The sequence below is a fragment of the Eleutherodactylus coqui genome, chromosome 5, assembly GCF_035609145.1.
Source record: "Eleutherodactylus coqui strain aEleCoq1 chromosome 5, aEleCoq1.hap1, whole genome shotgun sequence".
In the NCBI taxonomy this organism is placed as follows: domain Eukaryota; kingdom Metazoa; phylum Chordata; class Amphibia; order Anura; family Eleutherodactylidae; genus Eleutherodactylus; species Eleutherodactylus coqui.
Window position 1 is genome coordinate 264705639 of NC_089841.1, and position 27023 is coordinate 264732661.

At 47.1% G+C, this 27023-nt stretch overlaps 1 protein-coding gene and 1 long non-coding RNA gene across 2 annotated transcripts in view; both read left to right on the forward strand.

Moving 5' to 3' along the window:
• The window catches only part of LOC136628971 (calcium and integrin-binding family member 3-like), a 208066-nt gene that overhangs the window by 123943 nt on the left and 57100 nt on the right, over positions 1-27023 (forward strand). The gene's annotated exons all lie outside the window — the stretch shown is intronic.
• LOC136627121 (uncharacterized) lies at positions 17756-20453 on the forward strand. The gene is made up of 3 exons (XR_010792759.1): positions 17756-17933; positions 18888-19041; positions 19535-20453. It is a non-coding gene; the product is annotated as an uncharacterized lncRNA (long non-coding RNA).

Below are 27023 nucleotides of genomic sequence, written 5' to 3' on the forward strand. Positions count from 1 at the left end.
GAGGGTGTGGGTGCAGGCCATGAGACGGTCGTGCCTGTGTCCTGAGAGGGGGGTTGGATCTCAGTGGCAGGTTGGGGCACAGGGGGAGAGGCAGCGGTGCAAACCGGAGGCGGTGAACGGCCTTCGTCCCACCTTGTGGGGTGCTTGGCCATCATATGTCTGCGCATGCTGGTGGTGGTGAGGCTGTTGGTGGTGGCTCCCCGGCTGATCTTGGCGCGACAAAGGTTGCACACCACTGTTCGTTGGTCGTCAGGCGTCTCGGTGAAAAACTGCCAGACCTTAGAGCACCTCGGCCTCTGCAGGGTGGCATGGCGCGAGGGTGCGCTTTGGGAAACACTTGGTGGATTATTCGGTCTGGCCCTGCCTCTACCCCTGGCCACCGCACTGCCTCTTGCAACCTGCCCTGCTGCTGCCCGTGCCTTCCCCTCTGAAAACCTGTCCTGTGTAGGCGTTGCACACCAGGTGGGGTCAGTCACCTCATCGTCCTGCTGCTCTTCCTCCGAATCCTCTGTGCGCTGCTCCCTCGGACTTACTGCCCTTACTACTACCTCACTGCAAGACAACTGTGTCTCATCGTCATCGTCCTCCTCACCCACTGAAAGGTCTTGAGACAGTTGCCGGAAGTCCCCAGCCTCATCCCCCGGACCCCGGGAACTTTCCAATGGTTGGGCATCAGTGATGATAAACTCCTCTGGTGGGAGAGGAACCACTGCTGCCCAATCTGAGCAGGGGCCCGAGAACAGTTCCTGGGAGTCTTCCCGCTCCTGAGCATGTGTCATTGTAGTGGAGTGAGGAGGCTGGGAGGAAGGAGGAGCAGCAGACAGAGGATTCGGATTTGCAGCAGTGGACGGCGCAGAACTGTGGCTGGACGATAGGTTGCTCGAAGCACTTTCTGCCATCCAGGACAGGACCTGCTCACACTGCTCATTTTCTAATAAAGGTCTCCCGCGTGGACCCATTAATTGGGCGATGAATGTGGGGATGCCAGAAACGTGCCTCTCTCCTAATCGCGCAGCAGTCGGCTGCGACACACCTGGATCAGGAGCTCGGCCTGTGCCCACACCCTCACTTGGCCCTCCGCGTCCTCGGCCGCGTCCACGTCCTCTAGGCCTACCCCTACCCCTCAGCATGCTGTATTACCAGTGATTTGATTTCCCAGGCAGGAAAGAAATTGGCGCAAGGCTGCACTGAACCGTAGCTGGTTGCGTCTGATTTTTTTACGTTCTCCACGCAGCACACACGTACCCAGAGCCCTTAGGACTGACAGAGGCAGGGCAAATATACTTTCTTCCCTTTTGTTTAAAAGGATAGGCCCACTGCGTCTATTCACTGACTAATATAACTGTGTTGTGGCCCTGCCTACACAATTCTGTGCCTGTAGTATCAATGGAGGGTGCAATGCTCTGCACCGCCGATTTTGAGAAAAAAAAAAAAAAAGCAACACAGCTAACAGCAGCCTGCACAGTACTCCACACAGTTAAATGTGGCCCTAGAAAGGACCGTTGAGGTTCTTGAAGGCTACACTCACTCCTAACACTCTCCCTGCCTAACCACCACTTCTGTCCCTAATACCGGGTGCAATGCTCTGCACTGCCGATTTTGAGAAAGAAAAAAAAATTCTCCACTGCTAACAGCAGCCTGCACACACGTAGATGTGGCCCTAAGAAGGACCGTTGGGGTTCTTGAAGCCTACACTCACTACAAACACTCTCCCTACAGCAACTCCAATAGAACAGCACTTTCCCTCAGCTAACTCACAAGACATCTGAGGCGAGCCGCGGGAGGGGCCGACTTTTATACTCGGGTGACATCTGATCGCCCCAGCCACTCACAGCAGGGGGGTGGTATAGGGCTTGAACGTCACAGGGGGAAGTTGTAATGCCTTCCCTGTCTTTCAATTGGCCAGAAAAGTGCGCTAACGTCTCAGAGAGGAAACTGAAAGTAACCGGAACACCGCGTGGTACTCGTTACGAGTAACGAGCATCCCGAACACCGTAATATTCGCACGAATATCAAGCTCGGACGAGTACGTTTGCTCATCTCTAGTGCTCGCTCATCTCTATTGCTTAATTGAGCATCCCATAGCTCAGCATGGAAAAGCTCTCAGTGAGGGAGAATTTATTAAAGAAAATCTCCTAAGATGTGCACCAGTTCTATTTAACGATATGCAGAATAAAGATGCAATGATTAAGAGGATATCTGAGTTACCATTCAGTAGAAATATCATAAAAGACCGAATAATGAGACTGAACACAAATGTGCAACATCAATTAAAGAGAGACATAAGTAATTGTAACTAATTTTTGATCTCTCTTGATGAAACTACTGATGTCACATCACATGCTCAGTTGGCCATTATTGGTCGATATACTGATGGTCTCACAATGAGAGAAGAGTTGATAAAGTTAGTATCAGTGCCGACAAGTACATCAAGAAGCAAAATATGTAAGCTTGTTATACAAACATTCCATGACCTCAGCATTGATATCTCTAAAGTTGTGTCAGTGACGACAGATGGGGCACCAAGCATAGAGGGGGAAAAAGTCAGATTATCAAATTGTTTACGGAAGCTATTGGACATCTGATTGTGCCTTTTCATTGTATTATCCATCAGGAGGCTTTATGTGCCAAGTCAGGATTCACCGACTTAAAGGGGTTGTCCCGCGCCAAAACGGGTTTTTTTTTTTTCAACAGCCCCCCCGTTCGGCGCGAGACAAACCCGATGCACTGGTTAAAAAAGAAAACCGCACAGCGCTTACCTGAATCCCCGCGCTCCGGTGACTTCTTACTTACCTGGTGAAGATGGCCGCCGGGATCTTCTCCCTCGGTGGACCGCAGGGCTTCTGTGCGGTCCATTGCCGATTCCAGCCTCCTGATTGGCTGGAATCGGCACGTGACGGGGTGGAGCTACACGGAGCCGCTCTCCGGCACGAGCGGCCCCATTCAGAAGAGAAGAAGACCGGACTGCGCAAGCGCGTCTAATCCGGCGATTAGACGCTGAAAATTAGACGGCACCATGGAGACGGGGACGCTAGCAACGGAACAGGTAAGTGAATAACTTCTGTATGGCTCATAATTAATGCACAATGTACATAACAAAGTGCATTAATATGGCCATACAGAAGTGTATACCCCCACTTGCTTTCGCGGGACAACCCCTTTAACTTAAAATAGTTAACCTAATAGCTGCTCGCCCTCTTTCCAAGCGAGAATTTTCTGCGCTGTTACTGGAGGTTGATTCCACCTACAGTGGACTGCTGATGTACATTAATGTAAGATGGCTGAGCCGAGGCAAAGTTCTTGAGCGCGTTGTGGAGTGCTTTGAAGAAATTAAGGTATTTCTGGAGGATAAGGATCTGGGAAACTTTCCTCAGCTCAATGATGATAAGTAGGTCAACACCCTGATATTTTTTTACAAATCTATCCGTTCATATTAATGAACTGAACTTAAAGGTGCAAGGTTTTGGCAAATGTATTGACATTATGTTTGGATACATAAAAGCTTTTGAAAGTAAACTTAAAAATTTCAAGCGAGATTTAGAAACTAAAACTGATAAGTATTTTCTTCGAGTAACAAAGTATTTTGAGAAGGCCAGTGCAGCTGTACCAAATGAAATGGAACCCTTGCATATAAAGTACCAGCATGTTTTCGGCTCGTTACTTGACCAGTTCAGTGATAGATTTAACCAATTTAGAAGCCTAGAACAGACCATGAAAATAATTAAGTATCCTGATGTAGTCGTCTACCGTAGTTTGGAATTAAATGGTTTCCAATGGATGCAAATTGAAGATTTGGAGATGCAACTTGCAGAAATTCAAGACAGCATCTGGGCTCAGGTGTTTGTCAACTTGAGGTCAAAGCTTGAGAATCTGCAAAGGTGCCGCTTGGAGAATCAAGAGGAGTGCCACTACGATCAGGAACTTTGGCGTTCCTGGAAACGATTACCAGACACTTTTAGCACCCTGAAAAATATAGCAATGGCTTTACTCACAATTTTTCCCTCTATGTACTTTTGTGGGACCTTATTCTCAGCATTAAAAAAATATCAAAACCAACAAAAGAAACAGACTGACAGATGAAGTTAGAAGCGCTTGCTTGGGCTTGAAGTGTACAAAATACCAACCTTCAATTGAAGATTTAGCCAATGAAATTCAGTAACAAAAATGTCACTAATAGGCGGGTTAGTTAAAGAATTCCCCCTCCCCTCACTTATTGCAGTTCACAGCACCCCGCACAAGTTAAAATTTAATATTTAACTGTTAAATAATATCAAGACTAGAGATGAGCGAACGTACTCGTCCGAGCTTGATGCTCGGGCGAATATTAGCGTGTTCGGGATGCTCGTTACGCTTAACGAGTACCACGCGATGTTCGGGTTACTTTCAGTTTCCTCTCTGAGACGTTAGCGCGCTTTTCTGGCCAATTGAAAGACAGGGAAGGCATTACAACTTCCCCCTGTGACGTTCAAGCCCTATACCACCCCCTGCTGTGAGTGGCTGGGGAGATCAGGTGTCACCTGAGTATATAAATCGGCCCCTCCCGCGGCTCGCCTCAGATGCCTTGTGAGTTAGCTGAGGGACAGTGCTGCTGGTGCCGGAGCTGCTGTAGGGAGAGTGTTAGTAGTGAGTGTAGGCTTCAAGAACCCCAACGGTCCTTCTTAGGGCCACATCTATCCGTGTGGAGGCTGCTGTTAGCAGTGTTGCCCTTTTTTTTTTTTCCCAAAATCGTCTGTGCAGAGCATTGCGCCCTGCAGTAATACTACAGGGACAGAAGTGGTGGTTAGGCAGGGAGAGTGTTAGGAGTGAGTGTAGGCTTCAAGAACCCCAACGGTCCTTCTTAGGGCCACATTTAACCGTGTGCAGAACTGTGCAGGCTGCTGTTAGCAGTGTTGCTTTTTTTTTTTTTTTTTTTAAATCGGCTGTGCAGAGCATTGCGCCCTGCAGTAATACTACAGGGACAGAATTGTGTAGGCAGGGCCAGAAGACATATATTATTGATTGAATATAGTCAGTGGGCCTTTTCTTTACCAAAAAAAGGGAAACATTCTATTTGGCCTGCCTCTGACAGTCCTCAGCGTTCTGGGTACGTGTGTGGTGGGTGCAGAACGTAAAGAAATCATACGCAGCCAGCTACGTTTAACAGCAGGCTTGCGCCAATTTATTTCCTGCCTGGGAAAAATCACCGCTCTGCTGTAGTTAATAACTCTGCAACCCTGCAGTTCTGTGACACATTTGCAGGGCCAGAAGACATATATTATTGATTGAATATAGTCAGTGGGCCTTCTCTTTACCAAAAAGAGGGAAACATTCTATTTGGCCTGCCTCTGACAGTCCTCAGCGTTCTGGGTACGTGTGTGGTGGGTGGAGAACGTAAAGAAATCATACGCAGCCAGCTACGTTTAACAGCAGGCTTGCGCCAATTTCTTTCCTGCCTGGGAAAAATCACCGCTCTGCTGTAGTTAATAACTCTGCAACCCTGCAGTTCTGTGACACATTTGCAGGGCCAGAAGACATATATTATTGATTGAATATAGTCAGTGGGCCTTCTCTTTACCAAAAAGAGGGAAACATTCTATTTGGCCTGCCTCTGACAGTCCTCAGCGTTCTGGGTACGTGTGTGGTGGGTGGAGAACGTAAAGAAATCATACGCAGCCAGCTACGTTTAACAGCAGGCTTGCGCCAATTTATTTCCTGCCTGGGAAAAATCACCGCTCTGCTGTAGTTAATAACTCTGCAACCCTGCAGTTCTGTGACACATTTGCAGGGCCAGAAGACATATATTATAGATTGAATATACGCAGTGGGCCTTTTCTTTAAAAAAAAAAGGGAAAACATTCTATTTGGCCTGCCTCTGACAGTCCTCAGCGTTCTGGGTACGTGTGTGGTGGGTGCAGAACGTAAACAAAAATCATACGCAGCCAGCTAAGTTTAACAGCAGGCTTCCGCTAATTTATTTCCCGCCTGGGAAATCAAATCACTGGTAATACACCATGCTGAGGGGTAGGGGTAGGCCTATAGGATGTGGACGCGGGCGAGGACGCGGAGGCCCAAGTCAGGGTGTGGGCACAGGCCGAGCCAGTGCGGTGGCCAGGGGTAGAGGCAGGGCCAGACCGAATAATCCACCAACTGTTTCCCAAAGCGCCCCCTCGCGCCATGCCACCCTGCAGAGGTCAAGGTGCTCTACGGTGTGGCAGTTTTTCACAGAGACGCCTGACGACCGACGAACAGTGGTGTGCAACCTTTGTCGCGCCAAGATCAGCTGGGGAGGCACCACCAACAGCATGCGCAGGCATATGATGGCCAAGCACCCCACAAGGTGGGACGATGCCCGTTCACCGCCTCCGGTTTGCACCACTGCCTCTCCCCCTGTGCCCCAACCTGCCACTGAGATCCAACCCCCCTCTGAGGACACAGGCACTACCGTCTCCTGGCCTGCACCCACACCCTCACCTCCGCTGTCCTCGGCCCCATCCAGCAATGTCTCTCAGCGTAGCGTCCAGACGTCGCTAGCGCCACAGTTTGAGCGCAAGCGCAAGTACGACGCCACGCACCCGCACGCTCAAGCGTTAAACGTGCACATTGCAAAATTGATCAGCCTAGAGATGCTGCCGTATAGGCTTGTGGAAACGGAGGCTTTCAAAAGCATGATGGCGGCGGCGGCCCCGCGCTACTCGGTTCCCAGTCGCCACTACTTTTCCCGATGTGCCGTCCCAGGCCTGCACGACCACGTCTCCCGCAACATTGTACGCGCCCTCACCAACGCGGTTACTGCCAAGGTCCACTTAACAACAGACACGTGGACAAGCACAGGCGGGCAGGGCCACTATATCTCCCTGACGGCACATTGGGTGAATTTAGTGGAGGCTGGGACAGAGTCAGAGCCTGGGACCGCTCACGTCCTACCCACCCCCCGAATTGCGTGCCCCAGCTCGGTGGTGGTATCTGCGGGGGTGTATGCTTCCTCCACTAAACCACCCACCTCCTCCTCCTACGCAACCTCTGTCTCGCAATCAAGATGTGTCAGCAGCAGCACGTTGCCAGCAGTCGGTGTCACGCGGCGTGGCAGCACGGCGGTGGGCAAGCTTCAGCAGGCCATGCTGAAACTACTCAGCTTAGGAGATAAGAGGCACACGGCCCACGAACTGCTGCAGGGTCTGACAGAGCAGACCGACCGCTAGCTTGCGCCGCTGAGCCTCCAACCGGGCATGGTCATGTGTGACAACGGCCGTAAGCTGGTGGCGGCTCTGCAGCTCGGCAGCCTCACGCATGTGCCATGCCTGGCCCATGTGTTTAATTTGGTGGTTCAGCGCTTTCTGAAAAGGTACCCCCACTTGTCATACCTGCTCGGAAAAGTGCGCCAGCTCTGCGCACATTTCCGCAAATCACACACGCACGCTGCCACCCTGCGGACCCTGCAACATCGGTTTAATCTGCCAGTGCACCGACTGCTGTGCGACGTGCCCACACAGTGGAACTCTACGCTCCACGTGTTGGCCAGACTCTATGAGCACCGTAGAGATATAGTGGAATACCAACTCCAACTTGCGCGGCGCAGTGGGAGTCAGCCTCCTCAATTATTTACAGAAGAGTGGGCCTGGTTGGCAGCCATCTGCCAGGTCCTTGGAAAATTTGAGGAGTCTACCCAGATGGTGAGCGGGGATGCTGCAATCATTAGCGTCACCATTCCTCTGCTATGCCTCTTGAGAAGTTCCCTGCAAAGCATAAAGGCAGACGCTTTGGAATCAGAAACGGAGGCGGGGGAAGACAGTATGTCGCTGGATAGTCAGAGCACCCTCCTGTCTATATCTCAGCGCGTTCAGGAGGAGGAGGAGGAGCATGAGGAGGATGAGGAGGAGGGGGAAGAGACAGCTTGGCCCACTGCTGACGGTACCCATGCTGCTTGCCTGTCATCCTTTCAGCGTGTATGGCCTGAGGAGGAGGAGGAGGAGGAGGATCCTGAAAGTGATCTTCCTAGTGAAGACAGCCATGTGTTGCGTACAGGTACCCTGGCACACATGGCTGACTTCATGTTAGGATGCCTTTCGCGTGACCCTCGCGTTACACGCATTCTGGCCACTACGGATTACTGGGTGTACACACTGCTCGATCCACGGTATAAGGAGAGCCTTTGCACTCTCATTCCCGAAGAGGAAAGGGGTTCGAGAATGATGCTATACCACAGGGCGCTGGTGGACAAACTGATGGTAAACTTCCCATCCGACAGCGCTAGTGGCAGAAGGCGCAGTTCCGAGGGCCAGGTAGCAGGGGAGGCGCAGAGATCAGGCAGCATGTACAGCGCAGGCAGGGGAACATTCTCCAAGGCCTTTGCCAGCTTTATGGCTCCCCAGCAAGACTGTGTCACCGGTCCCCAGTCAAGGCTGAGTTGGCGGGAGCACTGTAAAAGGATGGTGAGGGAGTACGTAGCCGATTGCAGCACCGTCCTCGGTGACGCCTCTGCCCCCTACAACTACTGGGTGTTGAAGCTGGACACGTGGCCTGAACTCGCGCTGTATGCCCTGGAGGTGCTTGCTTGTCCTGCGGCTAGCGTCTTGTCAGAGAGTGTGTTTAGTGTGGCTGGGGGAATCATCACGGATAAGCGTACCCACCTGTCAACCGACAGTGCCGACAGGCTAACACTCATCAAGATGAACAAAGCCTGGATTTCCCCAGACTTCTCTTCTCCACCAGCGGACAGCAGCGATACCTAAGCAATACGTAGGCTGCACCCGTGGATGGAAGCATCGTTCTCTCTCACCATCCAAAACGGGGACATTTCTGCTTCATCAATCTGTGTATAATATTCCTCCTCCTCCTCCTGCTCCTCCTCCTGAAACCTCACGTAATCACGCCGAACGGGCAATTTTTCTTAGGGCCACAAGGCTCACTCATATAATTTTTCTAAACAATTTTTATACGTTTCAATGCTCTTAAAAGCGTTGAAACTTTAACTTGAACCAATTTTTCGTTCAACTGGGCTGCCTCCAGGCCTAGTTACCACTTAAGCCACATTAACCAAAGCGATTAATGGGTTTCACCTGCCATCTTGGTTGGGCATGGCCAATTTTTTCTGAGGTACATTAGTACTGTTGGTACACCAATTTTTTTCGGCCCTCACCTACAGTGTAATCATAGTAATTTCTATGTTCTTTGCCTGCACTCATGGTACAGAAAGGTGTGTGGGGTTGGCCTACACTTTAGCTACATAAATGTCTATACTGCAGCTACTGAAATGTGAAAGAGACTGTTATCTCCCTAAACTGCTGCAATGGGAATGTTACTGGGGCCTGTCTTGAGTGCTACTATTACTGAAATGGAACTAAGACTGCACTCCCCCTATACTGCTGCTAGTGATATGTTAGTGGGGCCTGTCCCTAATGCTACCGCTGAAATGTTAATAATTGTGGGCTCTGCCTATACCGCTGCTAATGTTATGTCACTGGGGTGTGGAAACAGAGGCTTCACAAAGACATGATGGCGGCGAGGCCATTTCCCACCAACGCTGTTACTGTTAAGGTGCATATAACCACGGACACGTGTAGAGGACACATAGTGCCTCCAAAACATCCCCCTCCTCCTCCAACAATGAAAACATTCTTGGCAAATACCTTTGCATTGGTCCGTCTGGTGGCAGTCCAAGAATTTCCCCTTTAACGACACAACAAGAGAGCACCACCACCATCCCCCCGCCACGGCCCACTTAATTCTGGCCACATTCCGAAAACCAACTACATAAAACCGCGCTACCAGGTCCGCAATCACCACCACATTACCACCAACGAGGTTACTGTTAAAGTATATATTACCAGTCAGACTGGGGCATGCAGTGTGGGCCGAAACCCACCTGCATTAAGCACGACATTACTACCTCAGCTGTGTTGGGCAATGCAATGGGATATTTTTATGTACCGCCGGTGGGTTCCAGGGAGCCACCCATGCTGTGGGTCCACAGGGAATTATAAATGCATCTGTTTCCACTTCTAAAGAACCCCAGTCTGACTGGGGCATGCAGTGTGGGCCAAAGCCCACCTGTATTAAGCACGACATTACTACCTCAGCTGCGTTGGGCAATGCAATGGGATATTTTTATGTACCGCCGGTGGCTTCCTGGCACCCACCCATGCTGTCGGTCCACAGGGACTTCACAATAGGGAGTTGTACCTGCCTGTGTCTATGAATTAAAAACTGCGGTCTGACTGGGGCATGCAGACACCTTGACAGAATGAATAGTGTGTGGCACATAGGTTCCCCATTGCTATGCCCACGTGTGCAGCTCCTGATGGCGGTGGCACAGGATTATATTTCTCATTGCTTCTGTACAGCATTGTGGGCTATCGCCCCGCCCCTTTTAAAGAGGATCGCTGCCTAGCCGTGCCAACCCTCTGCAGTGTGTGCCTGCGGTTCCTCGTCATGGCAGACGCACTTATAAATAGACATGAGGGTGGTGTGGCATGAGAGCAGCTGAAGGCTGCGCAGGGACACTTTTGTGTGCGCTGTGGACACTGGGTCGTGCGGGGGGGTTGGGCAGCATGTAACCCAGGAGAAGTGGCAGCGGAGTGTCATGCAGGCAGTGATTGTGCTTTGTTGGAGGTAGTGTGGTGCTTAGCTAAGGTATCCATTGCTAATTAGGGCTTTTCAGAAGTAAAAGTTGTTGGGAGGGGGGGGCCCACTCTTGCCGGTATTGTGGCTTAATAGTGGGACCTGTGAACTTGAGATGCAGCCCAACATGTAGCCCCTCGCCTGCCCTATCCGTTTCTGTGCCGTTCCCATCACTTTCTTGAATTGCCCAGATTTTCACACATGAAAACCTTAGCGAGCATCGGCGAAATACAAAAATGCTCGGGTCGCCCATTGACTTCAATGGGGTTCGTTACTCGAAACAAACCCTCGAGCATCGCGATAATTTCGTCCCGAGTAACGAGCAGCCGAGCATTTTGGTCCTCGCTCATCTCTAATCAAGACCAACAAAAGAAACCGACTGACGGATAAACAAAGAAGTCACTAAGCAGGTAAGTTAAATAATTAGTTTTTGGTTTATTAAATACAGTTCTGTATTACAATTGTACTTTTATGTTATTTAAACTATAAATTTCGCAAATTTATGTGTTTTTTTTTTTTAAGTGATACACCACCTGAGATATGCTCAGTTTTGGGTGAATTTTGATACACCAAGCTGAAAAGGTTGGTCATCACTGGTATAGTTGGTACAAATTTATTACTCAATTTCTTTTTTATCACCTCTATAGTACCTGCAAAACCCACACTTCTTAATGTAACTGTGACAACCGCAATGTGCCCCGACGTGCACCTGCATATCATATGTTACTTCTGAATCCCAAAAGCTAAGACCTACAAAAACAGACCTGCTAAGACCTACATACATAAGTAAGGATTGCCAAACTACACCAATTCACGGAGAACTATGTGCCATATATTTTTGGGTGGAGATCTTCTGAAACATGTCTGCTATATGTGGCCCTTTTTCTGTAGGCAGAAAATGGATGTCTCATGGTGTTCTATTACACTTGGTAAGAATCCAATGGCTTGATGTTCTTAAGGACAGAAATGTCCAAGAAAGTTGGGAAATATTGCGAAATGAGATTCTCAAAGCACAATCGTTACCAATCCCTAAAAGAAGGAAGAATAAGAAGCATTTAAAGAGACCAGAATGGATGAACGCAGAACTTGCACACATGCTATAAAGGAAGAAAAATATGTTTATCAAATGGAAAGAGGGGGGAATATCTAAAGAAGAATATAATGCTCTCTGCAGAAACTGTAGGGCAAGTGTTAGAAATGCTAAAGCGGATAATGAATTGAGGCAAGCAACAGAGGCCAAAAGCAATAAAAAAGTATGTCAAAAGCAAAAATGCTATTGGATGCTCACAACATGAAAATGGTGATTTGGTTAAGAATGAGGAAGAGTATACAAAAAGATCTAGAAAAGCTTGAACAGTGGGCAGCGACTAATAGAATGGTATTTAACCCCTTAAGTGGCGGGTTTCTTACCACCCTGTCAGACCCACCTGGGCAGGTTTTTTAACCCCTTGAGTGGCAGGTTTCCTACCACCCTGTCGTGCCCACCAGGGCAGGTTTTTTAAAATGGTCTAATCATTGAATTTCAACTAGTTTTGCAGTTGCGTCTCAAGAGCCATAACTTTTTCATTTTTCCATTGACACGGCCATATGAGGGCTTGTTTTTTGCGGGACAAGTTGTGATTTTTTAAACAGGGGGGAGGAAAAAAAGAAATGGGGAAAAAAGAAAAAAGGGGCCATGTCATTAAGGGGTTAAATAATGTATTAACTTCCTTCTCTGGGTCATTACGACACACATGGATACCACATGTGTGATTGTATTTTTGATTTTTTACAAAGTAAAGGGAGACAAGTGTTTTTTTTATTTTTTTAATAATTTTTTTACTTTTTTTTTTTTTTAATTTTTTTAAAATTTTTTATTTTTTTTTGTCCCTTTAGGGGACTTCCACAGGGACCCATCAGGACCCCTGATCACATTCCAGGGGTCCGATGGTGACAGCCCTTTACATGCTGCAGTGACAGCCCTTTACATGCTGCAGTCACATAGACTGCAGCATGTAAAGGGTTAACACAGCAGAGATCGGAGGTTTTCTCTGATCTCTGCTGTTAGAGCTAGTACCTAGCTGTCCTCTGACAGCTAACAACCAGCTCTCCCTGCCACAGAGACCATCGGCTTGCTTCTGACAAGCCGATGGTCTCTATGGCAACCTGTAAACAAAGCAGGACATTGCCGACATGTCGGCAATATCTTCTGCTGGTTTTTCAAAGCCCTTGCACTGCTCTCTGTGGGTCTGTTCAGGCAGAGCACAATGTCACAGCTTGTGGCATTGTGCTCTGCAGCTCCCATAGTGATACATAGCCCGGAAATCTTCCGGGCTATGTTGCTATGAGCAGTGGAGCTCGTCACGGAACTTTTCCGGGCGTGCCACTCAAGGGGTTAAATGGTCTAATCATTTAATTTCAACTAATTTTGCAGTCGCGTTCCAAGAGCCATAACTTTTTCATTTTTCCATTGACACAGCTATATGAGGGCTTGTTTTTTGCGGGACAAGTTGTACTTTTTGATGGCATCATTTTTGGGTATATATAATGTATTGCATAACTTTGGAAAAAAATTTGTAGGGAGATTGGGGGGAAAAAAGAAATTCTGCCATTAGTTTTTTCGATTTCATTTTTACGGCGTTCAGCGTGCAGAATAAATAGTGTGATGACCTTATTCTCTGAGTCACAAGATTCCAGTGATACCAAGTTTATACAGTTTTTTATGTTTTGCTATTTTTGTACATTTAAAGCATTTTTTTTCTTAAAGGTTTGCTTTTGTGTCGCCGCATTCCATATTCATTTTATTTTTCCATTGCCGAAGCTCTAGAAGGCCTTGTTTTTTTGCGGGATGAACTCCAGTCTTCATTTATCTAATTTTTTGGAACATGTAAAATTTTGAGCGCTGTTTATTCCATTTTTTCTAGTGGCAAGATTAACAGAATCTGTAATTCTGGCATGTTTTTTATTTTTATTTTTCACTGCATTCTGTGAGCCATATAAATAATATATTAAAGTCATTCTACAGGCCAGTACGATTATGCCAATACCAAATTGTAATAGTTTTTTTTTCTTTTTCACGACTTTTTCACACTTAAAAAAAAAAAAAAAAAAAAGTAAAAGTTCAAATTGCCCTCCTTTTGCCATATCTAATAAAAAAATCTAAATCATAAAAGAAAAATACATATTTGGTATCACTGCGTCCGTAAATGTCCAATCTATCAAAGTAGTGCATTATTTACTCTGCACGGTGAACGTAGTCCGAAAAAAAATAAAGAACGCCACAAATGCACTTTTTCAGTCACCCTGTCTCCTAGAAAAAATGCAATAAAAAGCGATCAAAAAGTCGTATGTATTCTAAATTAGTACTAACGTAAACTACAGGACATCCCGTAAAAAATGACATCAAAGGATAAATAAAGGAGTTATGATTTTTTAAACAGGGGGAGGAAAAAAAGAAATGGGGAAAAAAGAAAGAAAGGGGCCGTGTCATTAAGGGGTTAAATAATGTACTAACTTCCTTCTCTGTCATAATGCAGGGATACCACATGTGTAATTTTATTTTTAATTTTTTACAAAGTAAAGGCAGACAAGTTGTTTTGTTTTTTCTTTTTTTAATAATTTTTTTTAAACTTTTTTTTTCTTTTTTTACATTTTTTGTCCCTTTAGGGGACTTCCACAGAGACCCATCAGGACCACCTGATCACATTCCGGGGGTCTAATAATGACAGCCCTTTACATTTAAAGTGTTAACACAGAAGAGATCAGAGGTTTTCTCTGATCTCTGCTGTAAGAGCTGGTGCCTGGCTATCCTCTGACAGCCAAGCACCAGCTCTCCCTGCCACAGAGACCATCGGCTTGCTTCTGACAAGCCGATGGTCTCTGTTGCAACCTGTATACAAACTAGTGCAGGAGTTTGAAATTAAAAGCGGGAGATTGATGGAAGATGGGCAATATCTCCCTGCTTCTTATTTCAAGGTCCTGAACTGCTCTGTGTGGGTCTATGTAGGCAGAGCTTGTGGCATTGTGCTCTGCAGCTCCCATAGTAATACATTGCCTGGAAATCTTCCGGGCTATATTGCTATGGGCAGTGGAGCTCCTCCCGGAAAATTTCTGGGCGTGCCACTCAAAGGGTTAACAAGGAGAAATGCAAAATCCTACATATGGGCAAGAAAATGAAAAAAGCACATACAGAATGAGAGGAATTGGGCTAAGCAGCAGGACATGTGAAAAAGACATGGGTATTCTAATAAATCATAGACTGGTCATGAGTCAACAATGCGATGCAGCAGCCAAAAAGGCAAACACAATTTGGGAGGTATTAAGAGAAGCATAGAGTCTAGATCACATGAAGTAATTATCCCCCTCTACTCTTCTTTAGTCAGACCTCATGTGGAATACTGTGCCCAGTTCTTGGCATCCCACTTTAAAAAAGACAAACTGGAGCAAGTTTAGAGAAGGGTTACCAAGATGGTTAAGGGGTCTGCAATTCACGTCCCATCATCTATTATACCCAGCACTGTAACAATGGTGCACTCTAATAACTATGTCAAAGTGCTAACGAACACTTGTCAGTGTGTGCTGTGTGAGTTACATGCAGAGCCTGACAGCACCCGTGATTGTGTCAGCATCATGTAATCAGTTACGCTAAGCTCTGCACCTGATCACATGACTGCGATGTCATCACAGGTCCTTTATCCTCCTAGTGCACTGAATGAAGGATTATGGGTGAACTACATCCCCCTCAAACCCCTACGACCTCAGTTGTTATGGATTAGGCAGTGCTCAGTCTGGCAGTTTGTAGCTTGTTGTGAGACAGCTGCACACCTGTGTCAAGACTCTAATAAATGACACCTTACAAATTAACACATACATAGCTCGTGTGCTGACAGGACCATCATGTGTGCTGTCACCATCATGTGATCAGTCACATAGTCTCTGAGCTAATTGAGGGATTATTGGCGGACTACATCTGTAACGTCCTGCAGCGACCAAGACACAAGGACCATGCTGAAAAGCTAGCGGGGTAGAGTTGGCACTTGTCACGGTTGCTCTACCAGACTCCTTCCCGGAGGGACACATGTAACCTTGGCCAAGACACTGCTAGGCCTCTTCCATGCAATGATGGGACAGCAGTTACCTGTATATGTGTAGTGTACTGAAGAAGTTGTCACTCGTGACACCACCATTCCTTCACACCGTTGATTCTCCGGTAGAAATAATAAAGTCAACACATGGAAAACGTTGTAAACTCAATCACTGGGAACGGACAGTGACTTGAAAATTTTACCTCAGGCTTTGCAGAATACAGCTTACTTGCTCATGCAGGTAAAGACAACTTTAATGGTCAAGACGGTCAAGGAGGAAGGACACAGGGTGAATTCGGGCCTACAGTTGCTTTCTGTATGACTCCGCTCCTGTACAAGTACACTTCAGGATGCAGAGTAATACTGGGGGGTGACACAACATTCTGCAGACGCTCACTTGAGGCTTAGAAGGTAAATTGCTGCACGGCAAACTCTCCTCTCTCTCTCACTCCTCACAGGTGGTTCCTGGAATTGGGGACGTCAGGATACCTCTCTTCTCCTTCCATTCCTTCACCACATGAGGGTTGAAGTTACCCCCATGCGGCTGGCACTCTCACTCCTCTCTCAACTATTTGCAGAAGATGGACAGAAGATCAACTTTAACTCTCAATCACTCATATTTATAGCATTCAATCATCACGTGACTAGACAGACTTATTACATTTTCCACACATATCCCAGTCACTTGCAGACATTAACCTCTTACATGCTGCAGCTGTGCAATACACATAACAGCAGACAAGACACTTTGCACAGCGCATCCACACTGAAGACATGACATGTATGACAATTATGTAGGGCCATATTTATATATGTGTTTTGGGCCACTACACATCCCCAACAAACCCCTGTGGTCTCAGTTGCTATGGATACAGCAGTACTCAATCTGACGGTTGCTTGTTGTGAAACAGCTGCACACCTTTGTGGAGAATCCAATAAATGACACCTCACAAATGTACACATACAAAGCTGGCAATGCATATTGAACAATAACATGGATGCATAGTCCTTCACCACTATCTTCACAACTCCTGAACATGATATCATGTCATCTCAAGTGCTAATGCCACCAACACCAGCCCAGCCTTCATCTAATCATGAACCATTGTCCAAAGTTGAAACAAACCGTCACTGTCGTGCAAACATGTCATCACAGAGGGTTCAACGCTGCTGTGAAGCTAATGCAGCTTACATGACACAGCGACAAGCCACGATTTCACCTCAGCGACCAGCAGAAGTTTGTAAATCAAACAAGGGTTGGACAAATATCTGTTTGAGATGATTTAGCGAATCCTGCACTGAGCAGGGGGTTGGACCAGATGACCCCGAAGGTCCTTTCCAACTCTACTATTCTATGATTCTAGGAGAAAACAGGAACCCAAGGTCCAATTCTGATTCCAAGAACCATCATATAAAGGGCTTATTTAGACAACCGTATATCGGCTGGGTTTTCACGCCGAGCCGATATACGGTGTCCTTGTATGCAGGGGGGGGGGGGGGCGGAATAGCCAGAAGCAGGAACTGAGCTCCCGCCACTATTTGCAATGGGAGGGGTGGGACGGGGCGGGGCTGTGACATTACTTAGCTCCACCCCCATCTCGCCCCCTCCTGTTGCAAATAGTGGCAAGGGGCGGAGAGGAGGCGGGAGCTCAGTTCCTGCTCCTGGCTCTTCCAGCCTCCTCCCTCTGCAGACAAGAACACCGTATATCGGTCGGGCGTGAAAACCCAGCCGATATACAGTCGTCTATATAAGCCCAAAGACTGAGAATAATTAGCACAGGTCCACAGCCTAGACAGAAATAAAAACTCTCCCTGATTGCTAAGCTGGTGCAACAGGTAGCAGAACACTCTTATAGGCACTCCTACCAGTGCTGGAGAAAGCTAACAGGAAAATCCCCAAAAACCAGCACTAACATTTGCAGTTTTTTTCCCAATGGCCAAGGAGGAAGGGTGGGTTTGGAGCTCAGGTGCTGCAGGGTGGGGCTGAGTGTGGGGATTTCCTAGATGCGTGGAGGTGGGAAGAAACAGCAGCATCAGCTCAGAGAGAACTTCAGCAGCCATATTGCTTCAACCTTGCCTGTACTGTGTCTAGTACTCCTTGCATTGACAAGTAGCGGCTCATTTTCTTAGTTCACAATGGTCACTGTATTTGGGATACGCGTACTGAGGAGTTTCATGTGAAAAGCCTGAGGGAAGAAGCCTGGGAAGAAATCGCTGAGGAGCTGTATGGTATGCAGTGACTGCAGACTCGCGCACAAGGAAGGCTCAAACTGCGTAAGTATCAATGTTTGTTGCATGTTTTTCCCCCCTTCTCCAGTGTGGTCCATGGTTTGTCGGGGTTTTCATGGCTGTTCCTGTTAATGTCTGTATGTTTTTTTATGGGTGCAAAAATCATTGATAATAATAACATATCCCTTTGCAGCCGTCTGTATGTCTCTTTCAATAGCCATAGGTGTTCCTTTCTAAACACACTATAAAATGCACTTGCTGTATTGTTACTACCGTGTTTCCCCGAAAATAAGACAGTGTCTTATATTAATTTTTGTTCAAAAAGGTTTAACTTTTTTACATGTATAGCTGCCTGGACACTATTTAAATTGGTTTTTTAATTAACTGTCAGCAGGGCTTAATTTTGGAGTAGGGCTTATATTTCAAGCATCCTGAAAAATCATTTTGCATTCTCAAAAATTCTGGAAAATCATGCTATGTGTTATTTTCAGGGTATATTTTATTTTCAGGGAAACGGTATATACAGTGCTACCGTCAGTGTTACCTGTTCAGAGAGATTTGTGTAGTGCTAAACATTGCTGATTTCTGAGGCAACCAAATCCCATGAACATTGCTGGTTTCTTTTTGCTTGTGTCCCTCCTGGGCTGTAAATAAAAATAATGGCTGCTGTACATGCAAATGTCCCGGCACCATTGTGATCCCATGTCTGTGTCCTTTTTTTTTTTTTTCAAATCTGCTACTCTTCCACATTTGTTGTCTATGACTGGTGTTTTTGTTTGTTTTCATTTTCCTGTAGTACTGACCTCCCTCGGAGATGGTGTTAATTGTGTGTCTGTGTTTGGCTATATTGCTCTGGGGACTGCATCAGTGTTTTGGGCGCAACATCAAAAGAAAGCAAAAGTTGGGGTTTAGTTGGATGTGATGCCCTTGTCTCCCCTTTTTGGATGTGATGCCCTTGCCTCCCCTTTTTAATGTTGTCTTTTTTTTTTTTTTTAACAGTGGAGGATATCTAAATGAAGTGGCAAAGATGTCGGGACACATACTGCATAGAGGTTGCGAAGCACGTGCCCAGCGGCTCAGGCAGGAGGCGAAAAAGGCCTTATTATTTGGCTCACGCTCTGTCCTTTCTCCGTCCTCTAATGGATCAAAGACCGTATGTGCCCCTTTTTTGTCTGTGATTTAGGTGTTTTGTTTGATTATATGTTTTACCAATAGTCCCTAGTTGTGCAGCTTGGGCCATGCCTGATAGGCTGTTTTGCTCCCATGTGACGTTTGAGAATTTGCTGTGTTTTGTCACACCATGTGTGCTGCCCTGAACCTAACTATAGCCTTGTCTTCTCTCTGACTAGTGATTGTTTCTAACCATCTTATGGTGCTTAATCAATCATGGTGAACAACAATGTTCTTTACTGCCAAATGTGTTACAAGCCATGTAACCTTTTTTCCCCTCATTAGTCATTACGTAGCTGTGTCATTTTGTGTTGAGCCCTTGGAGGTCTCTCAGTTGCTGATCTTAGCCCTCTCCCGCTTTAAAGACTGATTTGACACTTCGCACTCTAGTACTATCTCATTTGAGGCACAGTAACCTTGTTTGCACACCATCACAGCAACATTGTGTATATTCATCTTTGTATTTTGCCTTTCAGGACTGGTGATAATCTTCAGGAGCAGCATTCGCCTGAAGAAGGCTCCGACACAGAGGCAAGCTCCCCTACTCTTTCACTCCTCAGTGAGGGAGCTGCAGGGCCTGAGGCCCCCCCTGCTGCTGAGATTTTTCCTGAAGAACCTACCCAACCACCAACACCAACCAGAACCCAAAGGCGAACCAGAGCTCCACGCCAAACCATCAGCAGCCATAAGGGGCCTTTTGTTGGTCATTTAGTCTACGAGGAGGTGATAGAGTATCTGCGCCGACAAAGACAGGTCGACTGGCCTGACACAATGGGGCAGTGCCTTGCAGCGTGTGGCTGCCACATAGCGGTAGACATACAAATAGAGTTACTTAGTGTCCTAATAGCAGTAATAAATGTATCTCAGAAACCCGAGCGGGGGAGGGCCCTGTTTGCAAGAATATCGCAGTTTGCCCAACATAACTCATTCTCACAAACAGTGCCCTCTGGCAACTTGGAGCCACATAACAGCCTCCTTTTCCTGGGGACATGGGTAATGAGCCAACACATGGCCCATACCGACAATTGTTGGAGGAAGATTTGGGAAGCTTGCAGCAGCCATGGCGTCGGCGATGCAATGTTGCTGAAGGGATGTCAGATGCCACCCTGGCGCTTTTGGCTAATGACCCCTGTGAAGGAACCTTGTCTAGCACAATGTCCAGATATTGCCAACTTTAGCTATTTTTGGGTATAGAAAAATGTTTAAAAAAATGTTCCAGAGCACCTTTGGACATTTGTGTTTGTAGTCTGTGTTTTACAGACGCCGTCCTCCTTTCCTTGTTCTTAAAAGCAAAGGACCAAAATTAGGGCACACACATTTATGCCTTTGCATTTGAATGTTTTTAAATGATGTCTGGCCTTTCAGCTGAATAAAAGCATTTGGTTAATGAAAGTATTCCCGATGGTTTTTTGCAGAACTTACAATACAGGGGGACAAAAACTATACCAGGCCCACATGTATTAATGCTTTTTGGGAAACAGTAGGAGTGCCGGTCCTGCTCCAACGAGCTGACATTCAACAGGTAATGGGGTGATACATGAGCTAAATTGGCTGAAGATGTGCATGGTATGGTGGGGTGGAGAGTGAGGGGTGTGTAGGGCAATTTATCCACCATAATTTTTGCTCTAAATTCAAACAAAAACCATCTTTCCAGTGATAATCGTTGTGTGTAACTGCACGGACATTGTACATTTTTTGTTATGCCGTCGCTCATCATTGTCTTTCTGTATGCTTAAAGACAATAATGAGCCTCATCAGGGATTCACAGCCGGATACAGCTGATGCTGTTGTTTCAGCTGTTTCCCGCTCCTTGATGACAGGCTGGGTATGAAGAACGGAGCAGTCCAGCTGTGTTTTCCATACCCTGCATGGAGCGCTTGGCAGTATAACAGCCTGTGCTATGTGCAGAAAACAGCTGGATGCAGAAGGCAAGCAGGGACACCAAAACAAATTTTGTAAAGCACATTAGGGGTTTGAATCACTACGTTTTGTGTGCAATGCAAGAGTGCTGATAAGGAAGTAAATGTATTGCAAAGGTTTCAAACTCAGTTGCCATATTTCATGGCAAACTCGCTGCTCCCATCATCAACCAGCAATATTGCATATTGCTCCCTGTGTTCTACAGGGACAGGGACAGAAGCCCCAACCCCATGGTAAAAATAGGGAGTATATTGCAGACTTCTGCAACAGCTCTTGCAGCTGTGGTAGGGGTTTTCAGCCTCCCATGGCTGACCGCAGGGATAAAGGAATGGGCCACCAGCTGAAAGAGCTGAACACCAATGTCGGGGATCCAGCCAGAGGAGATGCCACAGCGGAGAATAGGTAAGTGTTACCATGCGGCGGTTGATGGTTCTCCCAGGGCGGCGGTGTGCGGGGTCCCGCAGCTTGTTGTCCGGCTGATGGGGGGCGCAGATGCCTGGCCAGCGTGGTGCCGTGCACGTGCGCACCTGAGAGTGCAGCTGCTGTGCACGAGTTCCCTTTCATTATGATCTGTTGGGAGTGGGCTGTCTCCCTATCTCCGCCCCTGGGTGAAGGCTTTTGTTTAAAGCTCTGGCAGGTACTTGCAGTCACTGCCAATTATTGGTTTCCCTCAGTGTGCTAGCTAGTTTGGCTCTGTAGGTCTCCTGCCCCTGTCAGCTTGTCTGCTATAGTTGCTACCATCTGCCAGGTTTTTCTATCTGCCTCGGTTCTGATTAGTTTGTTCGTGTTGGTTGCTTTTCATCTGCTTTTTCTGTCAGTGTTCTACCCTTCCATCAGGTACGTCAGCGTCCCTTCTCGGTCCCTAGTGAGAGTAGGGACCGCCACCCAGTTGCCGGCCTGGGGTTAGCCGGGAGTGGAGGCAAGCAGGCAGGAACAGGGGTTGTGGGCGAGATCCAGGGCAACCCAGGCTGGCGTATCAAGGATAGTATACCGTAACATAATAACTGGCCCTTAAATATTGCTCAGCTGGTTCTTTGCTTTCCAATGGAAGCCATGAGTATTCTCGCAAGTCAGTTGCAGGATTTGGTGTTCGTAATCAAAGACCTGTCCGGTCGTATGGTGGCCCAGGAGCAGCGGGAGTTAGTGCATGTTTCAGCCGCCCCTTCTATTCCTAAGCCCAAGTATCCTCTTCCGGAGGTGTTTTCAGGGGAGAGGAGCAAGTTTTTTTGTTTTTCAGCAAGCATATAGATTGTTTTTTCAGATGCGGCCCCGCTCATCTGGCTCAGAATCCCAGAAAGTTTGATTGATTATGTCCTTAATTCGGGGTCCCCCCCAGACATGGGCCTACTCCTAACCCGAGAGTTCAGCTTGCCTGGAGTCAGTTGATTTGTTTTTTCAGGAACTTGGAGGTATTTTTGATGAGCCGGACCGTGCAGGGTTGGCGGTATCCCATCTCATGCCTCTATGTAAGGGGCAGCAGTGGGTAGAGGACTATTGCTCTTAATTTAGACAGTATGCAGGTGAAACCTCTTGCAATGATAGAGCCCTTAAAGACGTGTTTTTGTTGGGTCTTTCTGACGCTGTCAAAGATCTACTCATTTCTCATCAAGCCCCTGTGACACTCAATTATGTGATGGAATTGGCAGTCAAAGCTGACAGGAGGCTGAGATCTAGAAAAGAGGAACGTCAGGCCCATAGCGATAGGGAATCCAGCAGACCCCCTCCCACTTCTCTCATGCCAACTTCTGGTGCCGAGCCTATGGAAGTGGACCAGCTAAGTCCCGAGGAATGGCGACGATTTCGGATGACTTATCTGTCCTCAGAAGCGTCTGCAACATCAGTCTGAACCGGTGGAAAACTTCAGATCCTATGATCCCGTTAGGACATTTTGAATGGCAAGTCATGCCCTTTGGACTTTTTAATGCCCCCGCTGTGTTCCAGGGATTTATGAACGCGGTCTTCCACGACTTCCTGGGGGTATTTTTGGTCATATATCTCGACGACATTCTGGTGTATTCCCCAGACTGGGATTCACATGTGCGGCACCTGAGGCTGGTCCTGACCCGTTTATGGGAGTACCAACTTTTTGTTAAGTTGGAGAAATGCATTTTTGGTACTAAACAAGTGTCTTTCCTTGGTTATGTGATTTCACCCACGGAGATTCAAATGGAGTCTGATAAAATAGCAGCAATCTCCCATGGGTCAGACCAGACAACCTGAAAGCTCTCCAGCGGTTTTTAGGTTTCGCAATTTTTACCGTAAATTCATTAAGAATTATTCTGTTATTGCTCAACCCCTGACAGATCTTACCAAGAAGGGGGCCGACTTAGTAAGATGGTTGCCAGAGGCCCTAGAGGCTTTCAGTCATCTCAAAAAGGCATTTACTGCTGCCCCAGTGCTTGTACAGCCTGACACGCAGCGACCGTTCTTTATTGAGGTCGATGCATCTGAGGTGGGGGCGGGGGCTGTATTGTCTCAGGAAGTCAGCGGGAGGTCTGGGTATAGCCCATGTGCGTTTTTCTCACGGAAGTTCAGTTCGGTGGAATGCAACTACGACGTGGGTAATCGTGAGTTATTGCCGATTAAGTGGTCTCTGGAAGAGTGGCGTCACCATCTTGAGGAGGCTAGGCATCCCATTACTGTGTATACTGATCATAAAAACTTGGTATATCTCGCCAATGCTAAGAGACTTACAGCTTGTCAAACCAGGTGGACGTTGTTTTTCGCTAGGTTTAACTTCGTCGTTACATATATTCCAGGGGAGAAGAACGTGAAGGAGGACGCCCTCTCACAGAGTTTCGGTTCGCCGGAAAGTGAGACAGTGGCTTCCGTACATATCTTGGCACCTGGGGTGGTTGTGGCAGCTGTAGAATCGGATCTCATTCCTTATCTACAAAATTATTAGCAGGACGCTCCCCCGGGTGCTGGAGGGCAGATGGTTTGTGCCAGAGACCTTGCATCTCAGAGTCATTGAAGAGTCTCACTCATCTGTTCTTGCAGGCCATTCGGGGGTTCAGGGGACTCTGGATTTTGTACTAGACACTACTGGTGGCCAGGCATGTCTCGGGAGATCCGCAACTTTGTTAAGGGATGCTCTGTCTGTGCACGCAGTAAAAGTTGTCGTCGTCATCTGAAGATGCCTCTGAGACCATTACCGGTGCCTTCTCGTCCGTGGTCTCATTTAATCGGTAGATTTTATCACCAATCTACCTGAGTCTCAGAAGTTCACCACTATCGTAGTGGTTGTAGATTGTTTCTCAAAAATGGCACATTTTGTGGCACTAAAGAAGCTACCTTCTGCTATAGAGTTTTCCAAGATTTTTGTAAAATAAATCATTCGTCTACATGGGATTCCCGAGAACATTGTATCTGATCGCGGGGTTCAGTTTTTTGTGCAATTTTGGCGAGTTTTCTGTAGAAATCTGAGAACGTCGCTTTCCTTTTCGTCAACATTCCACCCGCAAACTAATGGTCAGACTGAGCAGAAGAACCAGGATTTAGTGCAATATTTACGGTTGTTTACTAGCGAAAAGGCTCATCAGTGGGCAGAATTCCTGCCCTTGGCAGAGTTTGCGCTAAACAACCGTACTTGTACTTTCACTGGGGTATCTCCATTCCTTTGCGTATATGGTCAGCATCCTCGCTTCCTTACAGTTATTGCTACTCCGTCTGCCTGTCCTGCAGCTGATGTTGCCACAGATGCGCTGCAGGGGGTATGGCAAGAAGTACGAAAGCAACGGGGCTCGTATGCAGTTTCATAGTGGAAGGAGTCTGTCAGTATCTGAACCTTACAGGGTGGGACAGAAGGTATATTTGTCTTCTAGAAATCTCAAATTGAAGGTTCCATTTTTGAAACTGGCCCCGTGTTATGTGGGTCCCTTTGTCATCATACGTGTAGTAAATCCGCTTGCTTATGAACTTGATTTGCCAGATAAATGGAGGGTTCACAGGGTTTTTCATAAGTCATTATTGAAACCTTTTTGGTCTGAAAAACTGCTACAACTTAAGGCTGCCTGCAGACGAGCGGAAATCCCGCCGCGGGATTTCCCGCGGGATTTCCGCCGCTGAAAGTCTGCATAGGAGTGCATTACAATACGCACTCCTATGCAGACGGCCGCGGTTTGGCCGCGCGAAATCTCGCGCGGCAAACAAACCGCGGCATGTTCTAATTTCCTGCGGGGCACGCACTCACCTGGCCGCCGGCTCCGGTCTGCGCATGCGCCGGCTGCGCGGCAGCCGGCACATCAAAGAGCCGGGGCCGCCAGGCGCGGGTGAGTACGCGCTCGTCCCTGCAGGCTCTGGGGTCGGATCGCGCGGCGAGATTTCTCGCTGCCGGATCCGACCCGCTCGTCTGCAGGCGGCCTAAGTGTATGGCAGTGGGCAACCACATAACATTTCTGAAATTTGGTGTTGCACATCTTTGCCCACATGCAGTAGACGGGCAAGCTGGGGATTTCTGCTACACGATCTCAGGCCTTGAGTCTTCACCGCATTAGACCAGGAAGCTTAAAACCACTATTTAGGTGTGAACCAGCCTTGTAAACACCTTCAGCAACTGTAAATTTATGTGTACCATCTGCATTAATAAGATGCTTCCTGTAATGCGTGTGCTTAATTGATGCTGCAAAATGGGGGCATAATACCCATTACGGCCACATTAAAAGTCAATATGTATGGCACAAGCAGGAGCACACACATTGGTCACATGTGAAATACAGTATACAATGTCCTAACTTCTGAAATACTCGTATAGAGTTTACAATGCTTATTGCAGGTCAATGTATGAAAAGTGTCCATGGGTGGACACATTCAGGTATGGCTTCAACGCTGCCCTCAGTAACTGACAACTGACGAAGGCACTGTGCAGCCGATACGCGTCTGGTTAGAGATGTGTACACCTAGCAATTTTAAATATGACTAAATAAAAGAAGATTACACTTTTTCCTGCATGGAAAGTTTTGCCCTCAGTAAAGCCAGTGTGCCCAACATTTGTCCCCAACTTTACAAGGCTTAATTAAATACAGAATGGACAACACAGCACATGTCCAGTACACGTGGCTGCAACATTAGTGCATTGCTGATAAGTAAGTAATCCCAGATTTTATACACCACAATTGTCGCTCCACAAATGCACCAAGCCGTGTTTTTACCAATAAGCATTGCGTGTAAAAGGCACTGACATTGTGCATTTTGCACTAAGGCGTGGCTGTGGAATGATATTTAAACATAATGACAGATGAGCTATCAGTTATCAGGATTTTTGCATGCAATATAGCTGAACCTATAGCAACACCTGGATCCCGCTCCTTGGAAAATGGGCCCAATTTTCTTTGACATGCACCACTGTGAGCGCAGGGTGTTGAGTTATCGTTTCTGTGATGATCTTGTGTGGTTAATAAATAAGCATAGAACACTTATAGCTGCATAAGTTATTACAAGGCTAATCACTGTGTTTAACCCCTTCCCGCTCCAGGCCGTAAGTTTACTTCCTGGCAGCGGGGTACTTTCCGCAACAGGGCGTAAACTTATGTCCTGGAGGATAGCGCGAGATCACTTATGATCTCGCGCTATCCCGCAGCGGGAGCTGGCTGTCAGTCATTGAAGTCATTGGAGATGCCCCCCCCCCCCCTGTTAACCCCTTCCCTGCCACGATCTAAGTAGATCGCGGCAAGGGAGGGGTTCACAGAGGGAGCGCGCTCCCTCTGTGACATCACCGGGCTCTCGCGATATAATCGCAGAGAGCCCGGCTGGTTGCCATGGCAACAAGACACCAGACACTGGCGTTCTGTGTTGCCAGTGCCTGGGATCGCTGTATAACACAGTTATCACAGTGATCATCAGTGCTGTGGTGAAAGTCCCCCAGAGGGACACAAATTGTGTAAAAAAAAAAAAAAAAAAAAAAAATACTAAAGATGAATAAAAAAGAAAAAATGTACATAAAAAAAGCAAAAAAACTCTTTTTTATGCTTTTTCGCATAAAAAAGTAAAGAAAAAACATTTAAACCCCATACATTTGGTATTGTCACGTCCATAACGATGCGTACA